The following is an 8,833-nucleotide window of genomic DNA, read 5'->3' on the forward strand; positions in this document are numbered from 1 at the left end:
GGGCGCGAGGGTCGCGGCGCGGGCCGGTGGAGGCCGCAGGTAGCGCGGCGGCCCTTCGGGGGCGCGCGGGGGGCAGGCCGGGGCGCGCGGGGGCCCCGCGGGGCTCGGAGGTGAGCAGAGGCCCTCCCGGCCCCGCGCGGCTTCCCTCCTGGGAAGAGCAAGATGCGGCAGGCGGCCGCCGAGGTGGAGGAGCAGAGCGCCCCGAGCAGGAGCGGGAGAGCGAGGCGAGGGCACCGCTCGCCGTGCCGCCCGCTGACTCCTCATGGCCTGCCCTCTCCCGCGGCTCCGGAAGGCCGAGCTTTGAGGAGGCGGCATCCGGCCGTTGGCTCAGGGAACGCAGGCGCACTGGGGGGCCGCGCCGCGCCGCGCCGCGGGCCCCGTACTGGCGCTCCCGCGTGGCGCTCCCGACTGGGGCCCGCTCGGCTCACCACGGCAAGGATCCCCGGTCCGTGCTGGGCTTTGACGCGCTGCAATTTCAAAAGCCTCGAAGGATGAAGAACGGGGAAGCGTTGAAACTTCCGCCGTACGGCGCCTCCCATTCCTTGAAGGGTTACCCTGGATTGCAGCCTTAAGCAGGGATCTTAAGCGTGTTCACACAGAAACGAGTCTCTTCTTGGGGGCGTTTGAGTAAACACGCTTAGATTCGCACCGTAGAAATGAGATTCGGGCGGCAGTCCTGTGTACACTGGGATGCCCCATTTATTTCTGAATGAAAATGTTTACACTATGCGACCACAAAGATACACCCAGTTATACTATCCAAGATGTAAGAAAATAAGGTTTGGATTGATGTGAATGTGCTTACTTTTGAAGTGAAATCCTTAATATCTCTGTATCTTGTGTAGCTTGCTTAATTAACAGAAGAATTCTGTTGATAGCTGCTAGTGATTGGAGAGCCTCCATGCTCAGCGGCAGTTCAAAGGCAGCTGTTGCCTGGCTCTGCGCAGCGAAGGGCTGTGGCCATCGTGCCTGCTTGTGGGTTTTGCAGAGACATCGTAGGCTGCAGCGGGACTTTTCCGGTGGTTCTTCGAAATCTCTGCCTATCTCATTTGCTTAAAGCAACTGTGCCTGTTTTTCTTCTGCTTCAGCAGGATGTAAATAGGTGAATGGCATTGTGGCTTTGAGTGCCCTTCATGTGTCCTTCCGCTCTGGAATCATGGAGGGCAGAGGAGCATAGCTGGTATTCTGTTTCAAATGAGCTGCCATCACATCATCCCATTTATAGCACAGGGTTTGGACTGAATAGCATCACACCCTCAGTCATGTATACACAATCGGGTCACTGGGGATAGAAAAATTGGGCTCTGGGTGGTTCCTCATCTAGGTCACTGGGTGCACAGAGAAGCCATACCTGCTCAACTCCCAGGCCCTTCTTGGGAGAAGAGGAGCAGAGAGGAATAGACCCTTGGCCTCTCCTCTTTGGGCTTTGCAGACTTGTTCCAGTTGCCTCCTGTCAGATTTCAGGCGGAAGCTTTAGGGGAGTGGCCAGTATCTACTCATCAGCTGCATTACACTTGTACCTAAAGCAAAACTAACATCCTGTGACTGCAGAGGTTGCCATGAAAAGAAATATTAAAAAGTTAAAGAACATTGTGGCTTTCTAAAGACTAACTTATATTTTGGCATGAGTTTTCATTAACTGTAATCCAACACTTTTTGCCCTTCCAGCAACCCTATTAAATAGGTCACAGTTCCAGCATTCCCAATGGGAAACTGAAGCTGAAAGGGAGGAGTCTCCAACCATTTAGGACCTGTGGCCTCATTTGAGAATTGCAGGCATTGATGTGGGTGCCACTACAAAATGGCTTTCCTGAAGGATATGTCACATAAAGGATGCCGTGGGGGCCTAGCTAGTCAGGAGACAATTCACAGTAGAGACTTAGTATAACAGCAGAAACATCACCCTGCCGACAAAAGTGCGTATAGTCAAGGCTATGGTTTTCCCAGTTGCAATGTATGGCTGTGAAAGCTGGATCATAAGGAAGGCTGAGCGCTGAAGGATTGAGGCCTTTGAATTGTGGTGCTGGCAGAGACTCCTGCAAGTCCCTTGGACCACAAGGCGATCAAATCAGTCAGTCCTAGAGGAGATCAACCCCGACTGCTCTTTAGAAGGCCAGTACTGAAGATGAAACTCAAATACTTTGGCCACCTAATGAGAAGGAAGGACTCACTGGAGAAGAGCCTTATACTGGGAACGATTGATGGCAAAAGAAGAAGGGGATGGCAGAGAATGAGGTGGCTAGATGGAGTCTCTCAAGCAGTCGGCATGAGCTTAAGTGGACTCCGAGGGATGGTGGAGGACAGGAAGGCCTGGAGGAATGTTGTCCATGGGGTCGCAGTGGGTCGGACACGACTTTGCGACTAACAGCAACTACAAGCAGAGGAAGAGTCTGAGCTGCTACATACTTTACCCCACTGAAGCACAACATGATACTCACTTAAGATTGCAATCCTATGCATGCTTACATGAAATTAATTGGAAAGTATTTCTGTAGGCTTGCTCTGCTCGTACTATACGTTCTTTTCCAACCACAAAATACCCCAGCTCCAAAAGGAAAGAAAAAAATTCTGCTTCAACTCTAGACAGTAGGAATCCATTTCACCACCACAGAGAAGAGATTAGAAGGCAAGAAAAGGCAAGGGAGGGTCTGGGAAGGAGAGGAAATAGTGAGAGAAACAGCAAAGCTAGGAAGGGGAAGGAACAAAGTAAAGTGTAGAGAGAAGAAACAGGGTAGAAGCTGGGAGTGAGCTTGGGTCTGGGGTCCAGATCAGGCCTGTTAACCTTCTCTTGCCTTTGCCCCCCAAACAAAGAAGTAGGTTATCAACAGGTGCCTCAATGACAACACAGGGACTTCATATCTGGAATGCTGCCTTTTTTAGTGTTTTTAGCTGCTGCTGTTGTAAGAAATTCTTGCTTAATAAACTGCTTGAGTGTCACTGCTGCAGAAAGGTTATTCTAGGAACCACACGATCCGCTGCACTCTCATCTCCCTTACCCTTAAGGCCGGTGGGGAAGATTTCTCTTCCTAGTGACCGGAACATTCTGATCTCCTTCTGTGGGAATTTGAAGTGCAGATCCAGCTAATACTTTATTTTTAGGCGAAAAATCTCTTGTTTGCAGCTTCACAGGAGCACTTTGAGAGAGATTACTCTATAACAGTTGAAATATACTTACTGAAATCCACTGAATTCCTGTTGGAAATGTTACTTTTTAATAGTTGTTTATTGACACATGGGCAACCTGTGCACCACAGGCTTTTTTAAGTGATTGGGAAAATTGCACATTTTCTTGGCAGTGAAATATATTTCATGCCTGTGTAGTGAGTGAGGGGAAACATACAAGGCCCGCAAGTAAATTGAGGGAAAATACTTTTTTTTTATTACATTGAATTTGTATGTCCTGCACTTTTTTCTCTTCCAAGTTTTAGAAGAAGGCCAGCCGTTCTGTAATGATGCTTGCTTGCTGTAACTTGCAAGAAGACCAAACACAGACTGTTTCTGTGACCAGCTAGTGACCATGGCCTCAGCCAGGCCATGGGCCAAAGGCCTCTGGGTAGCCTTAGCAATAGTTTTGGGGCTGCTGATGGCAGCTCCTGATTTAGGTGCTGCGTTTTTAAAGCTGTAGATCAATTAATCAGTGAAAGCTTTACATGTCTGAGGCTGCAGATCAGTCAGAAGCTAATTTAAGACACCTAGATGCTTGGAAAGTAACACCTGGCATAACCGCAGTTATCAGAAAACCTTCGCTAACTCTAATCGCAAGCTAGGTCTTGGAGACATCTAGCAAGACCCCAAATGTCACAAGAAACAATTTTCAGAAAATACCAGCAAAACACCTAGCTGCAAGACCCCACTAATGACTCTCCAAAGGTGCCATGGCGTGGGAGGCCAGGATTGGCTGGTCTGGAACTGGAGAGCACCTGGACATGCATGGTCCAAACTACTTGCCAGTCTGTAACTTACGAAGACCATGCCCAAAACTTTGCTTTCTGTCAGCTCTGCTTTTGGGCATGAGCCACGCTGCTGACCTCTTATGCATGCAAAATAAACAGCTTCCCTTTTTCCTGATAATTGAGACCCTCTGGGAAAAAGACCAAGAGCATTTTTGCAACACTAGGAACCCAAGGTAGCTTACATAGTTCTCTTGCACTTCATTTTTATCCTTACAATGAGACCCCTGTGAAGTGGGTAAGGCTGAGAGCCTGTGACTGGCCCAAACTAACCCAGCGAACTTCTTGACTGAGTGTGGACCCATATCTCCTGGATCCCCAGTCCAACACTCTCAGCAGCACACTGGCTCTCACAATTTTAAATATATCACAAATTTCCCTTCAGTCTGCTTCCCAGCTATGAAATCTGTCTATATCTCTCTGTCTTTTTAAGTGTAAATTTCCTACACACTTAAAAAGAGAAGCAAAAGACATTCAGAGGCTGCAGAATGGGACAGAGAGAATGGAATGCCCTTCTGGTGCGGCCCCGTTTACTCTTTTCTGTCCAGCCACCTTGTTAGAGTTTTTCCAAAGCTGTCAGGGAACTGCAGTAAGTGCCCTGAAAAGGGGTTAGCCTTTTCTGAACTGAGATGCAGGAAGTGTTCCAAAGGTGGAGGGCACTCAGAAGTGCCAGTTCATTTAAAATTCGGGGCTTAGCCTTGCTAAGGGGGAGAGCTATAGTCCTCCCATATTAACTATTTGCTTCTGCAGCCCCCCCTCCCCGTTTGTTAGTGTGTTCTAATCAACAGCTGTCAGCTGTTCACAGTGTAGCTCTGTGTGTCTGCTCTCCAGTTCTGTTGCTCTTTGACAGCTTAAATTGACAGAACAATAGACAAGGCAGAACTGCATATAGCGGAAGAGCAGCAGTGCCCTTGCACAATTCCAAAGGATTGCCAAAATAAAACTAGTGTTTAAAAATTATGAAGAAATCTGCACATATTTTGGAGGTTGGAAAAAAACCCTGTAGTAATTTTAAGTGTCCTGAGACTGTGTTCCTTTAAATGTTGGTAAGTTTTCAGCAGTTGCACTCATGTGGCAACTGCCAAAATTGACCAGTCAGAGTTGAAGTTTGTCAGAAGTCAACAGAATGTAAAGAGGCAGCCTTCATTTTAGAACCCAACAGAGGACTGTGAAAAGCATTGAAGATTCTAAAGGGAGTAGAATACATATTAGCAACTAGGGGGAGTCAGAACTTCATATTGTTGAGCATTATAAGAGTGTGTGAAGAAGCTAGCAGAAACCAGAGTGCAGAAGAAAAATGAGGATCTGAGTATGAGGACTGTGAAGGGAAAGAGTGAGGTACCTCAGAAGTTATTATTATTCATTGTTTTTTTATCAGGGAAATAAATTGCTGTACATCTTGAAACCCATACACTTGCTGTGCAAATAAAGATCTATTTTGTTTATTGTTAACTCAGCTAGGCCTTTTGATTATCAGCTTCTCATCCTCAGGACCACATGGTCCAACGAAAGAGCCCTGCAGCTTTGGCACAATACTGTGGGAGAGGCTAAGTGAAATTTGGAATTAAAAATCCTGGTGGTAGTGATATACAAACAAACAGAGTGAGTAAGAAGGGGTCTCCCAAGCCATCTAGTATGACCTTTGGCTCTAGCTGGCTCCGCTCACGACATGCCTTCCATGTGCATATCCAGCCTATCCTAAAACCCCCTCACTGATGGGGCTTCAACCACCTTCCATGGAAGCCCATTTCATACCCTAGGGGTCCTAACTGTCAGGAAGTACTTCCTGGCATCCACCTTGAATCTTGGTTCCTTGAGCTTGGCTCCATTGGAACGCATCCTGCCTTCCACTGCTGGGGAAAAAGGTCTTGACCCACCTCCTCGTCACACCCCCTCACATACATGTATGTCACCAACAGATCCCATCTGAGTCTCCTCCAGGCTGAAAAGACCCAGTTCCCTCAGTCTCGCCTCATACCCCATCCCCTGCAAACCGGCCACCAACCTTGTGGCCCTACACTGCACTGACTCTAACCTGGCTATATCCTTTCTGTAATGAGGGGCCCAAAACTGAGCACAATACTCCAGTTGCAGGCGCACCAGAGTCATATAGAGTGGTAGTAATACCTCTCTGGATCTAGAAGCCACGCTTCTGGCTATTCAACCAAGCATTCGCCCTCTTGACCACCTCATCACACTGCTGACTCATGTTTAGCCTGCAGTCAACCAGCACCCCGAGGTCCCTTTCACAAGTGCTGCTCTCCAGCCACTTTTCCCCTAACCTGTACTTATGACATCCTTTCCTATGCCCCAAGTGTAAGACCTTGAACTTATTCGCATTGAACTCCATTCTGTAGTGCCTGGCCCACTTCCATTGTCTATCCAGATCCTTCTGGATCTGGAGTACCGGCTCCTCAGTTGTGGCCACTGCCCTCATTTCACTATAATCTGTGAATTTGATCAGCAGACTGGTCATCCCCTCTTCCAGGTTATTGATGAAAAGATTGAATAGGATTGGTCCCAGGACAGAACCCTGGGGGACCCCGTTCATCACTGGCTGCCATCCCAGTGATTCCCCACTAATAGTTACCCTCTGTTTTTGGTCTGTCAACCATGCCCTAATCCATCGGACAGTGCATTGGTCTATCCCAAAACTACTCAATTTCCCAACCAGACTATCATGTGGCACTTTGTCAAAGGCTTTGCTGAAATCCAGGACAACCATATTGACTGCCTCCCCTCCATCTAGCCACCTGGAAACCTTTTCATGGAATTCCACAAGGACCTGTTTGTGTGAAAGCCATTTTGTGTAGCTGCCAACCTCCCTTATCTAGGGACTCCAAAGTGTTTCCTATTATGAGCCTTTCCATTGTCTTTCCCCGAATGGAAGTAAGGCTAATCGGGCTGTAATTTCCCATATCCCCCTACTACCCTTTCTAAAGATAGGGACTACTAATGCCACCCTCCAGTCCCCTGGAACCTCACCCATTCTCCGAAACCTGAGGCCAGCGGATATGAGTGTACCCCCGCTAACTCCCTACGTACCCTTGGGTGTTACCCATCACAGCCTGGTGCCTTTGTATCATCCAGTCCTCTGAGGAGTTCCTCAAGTGACGGGAGTGACTCTAATCTGTGCCCATGTTAGTGTCAATGCATTTGAAATGGAAATAAATTCTGCTAAAGGGACTAGAGAATGCAGGATTCAGATGCTTCCTCACACAATGTTAATGTTAATTTTACTTTTCTATACCCCCTGTAGCTGAAGTGCCCTGGGTAGTTTCCAACAAAGTATAAAACAATAAAATAGAATAGATAAATACATTAACAAGAATTAAAAATTAGTATAAAATAGTGAAGAAAGGAAGCAGTGGGAAGGAGTTGAGGTGCACGTGCTAGGAGCATGGGTAATAAGCAGGAAGAGCTTGAAGCGCCCCTGGGAATAGGAGAGTATGACCTGGTGGGGATCACAGAAACTTGGTGGGATGAAAGGCAAGACTGGAATATAAACATGGAGGGGGTATTACCTGTTTAGAAAGGACAGGAAGGGAAAGAGTGGGGGCATAGATTTATATGTCAGGGAAGGGATAGGATGCAGTGAGATAGAATGCAGCACAGATGGGGATTTGGTAGAGGCAGTCTAGGTGAAATTTAGGGGTTTTGACAGGGAAAGAGACCTGACAGTGGGGGTATGTTATCGCCCTCCAGGTCAACGAGACCCTGGATGATGGCCTGACAGACCAAATTCTAAGGATATCTCAGGGGAGGGACACAGTAATTATGGGAGATTTCAATCTCCCGGATATTAGTTGGGAGACTCACTCAGTGGTGACAGCTAGGTCATGTCACTTCCTAGAAGCTATAGAGGGAGGGTTTTTACACACAGAGGGTCCAAGAGGTGACCGGGGGGGGGGGGGGGACGTCCTTGTCTTGGTCTTGACCAACAGGGAGGAGCTGATAGATGAAGTACAGATTAGGGGACAGATCCTTTGCTTTGAGATCGGGGAATGGGGATGTGCGGCAGGTTGAGCACTAGAAGCTGGGACTTCAAGAGGGCCAACTTTGGCCAACTGAAGGCCAGACTGGGGAAAGTCTCCTGGGATAGGTTACTGGAAGGCAAGGGAGTTGAAGAGGGGTGGATGGCACTCAAAAGGGAGGTTCTGGAGGCGCAAGCCTTGACGATACCTCTAGGAGACCAGCAGCCAGACAACACGGCTTCTACAAAAACAGGTCCTGCCAGACAAACCTTGTGGAATTCTATGACAAGGTTTCGAGATGGCTTAGATGGAGGGGATGCAGTGGATGTGGTATGCCTGGATTTCAGCAAGGCCTTTGACAAAGTGCCCCAAGATATCCTGGTGGAGAAACTGAGGAGTTTTGGGATCCACCAAAGCAATGTCCGGTGGATGAGGGCATGGTTGACTGACTGAAAGCAGAGGGTAACTATTAGTGGGGAATCATTGGGATGGCAGCCAGTGATAAACGGGGTCCCCCAGAGCTCTGCCCTGGGACCGATCCTGCTTAATCTTTTCATCAATGACATGAAAGAAGGGGTGAACAGTCTGCTGATCAAATTCGCAGATGGTACTAAAACTGGAGCAGTGGCCACAACTGAGGAGCAGGATCCAGAAGGATCTGGAGAGACTATGGAAGTGGGCAGGAGACAACAGGATGGCGTTCCATGTGGATAAGTGCAAGGTCTTGCACTTGGGGCATAGGAATAGCTGTCATAAGTACAGGTTAGGTGAGAAGTGGCTGGAGAGCAGCACTTGTGAAAGGGACCTCGGGCTGCTGGTTGACTGCAGGCTAAACATGAGTCAGCAGTGTGATGCGGTGGTCAAGAGGGCGAATGCCACCCTTGGTTGCATAGCCAGAAGTGCGGCTTC

At 48.3% G+C, this 8,833-nt stretch overlaps 1 protein-coding gene across 1 annotated transcript in view; it reads left to right on the top strand.

Moving 5' to 3' along the window:
* The first annotated feature begins 6 nt into the window (after positions 1-6).
* The window catches only part of PISD (phosphatidylserine decarboxylase), a 61,368-nt gene continuing 52,541 nt past the window's right edge, over positions 7-8,833 (top strand). Inside the window, exon 1 of the mRNA XM_044444416.1 lies at positions 7-39. The gene's annotated coding sequence lies outside the window, so the exon portion shown is untranslated. The remainder of the gene's footprint in view (positions 40-8,833) is intronic.

This window comes from Varanus komodoensis, unplaced genomic scaffold (genome assembly GCF_004798865.1).
Source record: "Varanus komodoensis strain SLA01 unplaced genomic scaffold, ASM479886v1 scaffold44_3, whole genome shotgun sequence".
NCBI classification, from domain to species: domain Eukaryota; kingdom Metazoa; phylum Chordata; class Lepidosauria; order Squamata; family Varanidae; genus Varanus; species Varanus komodoensis.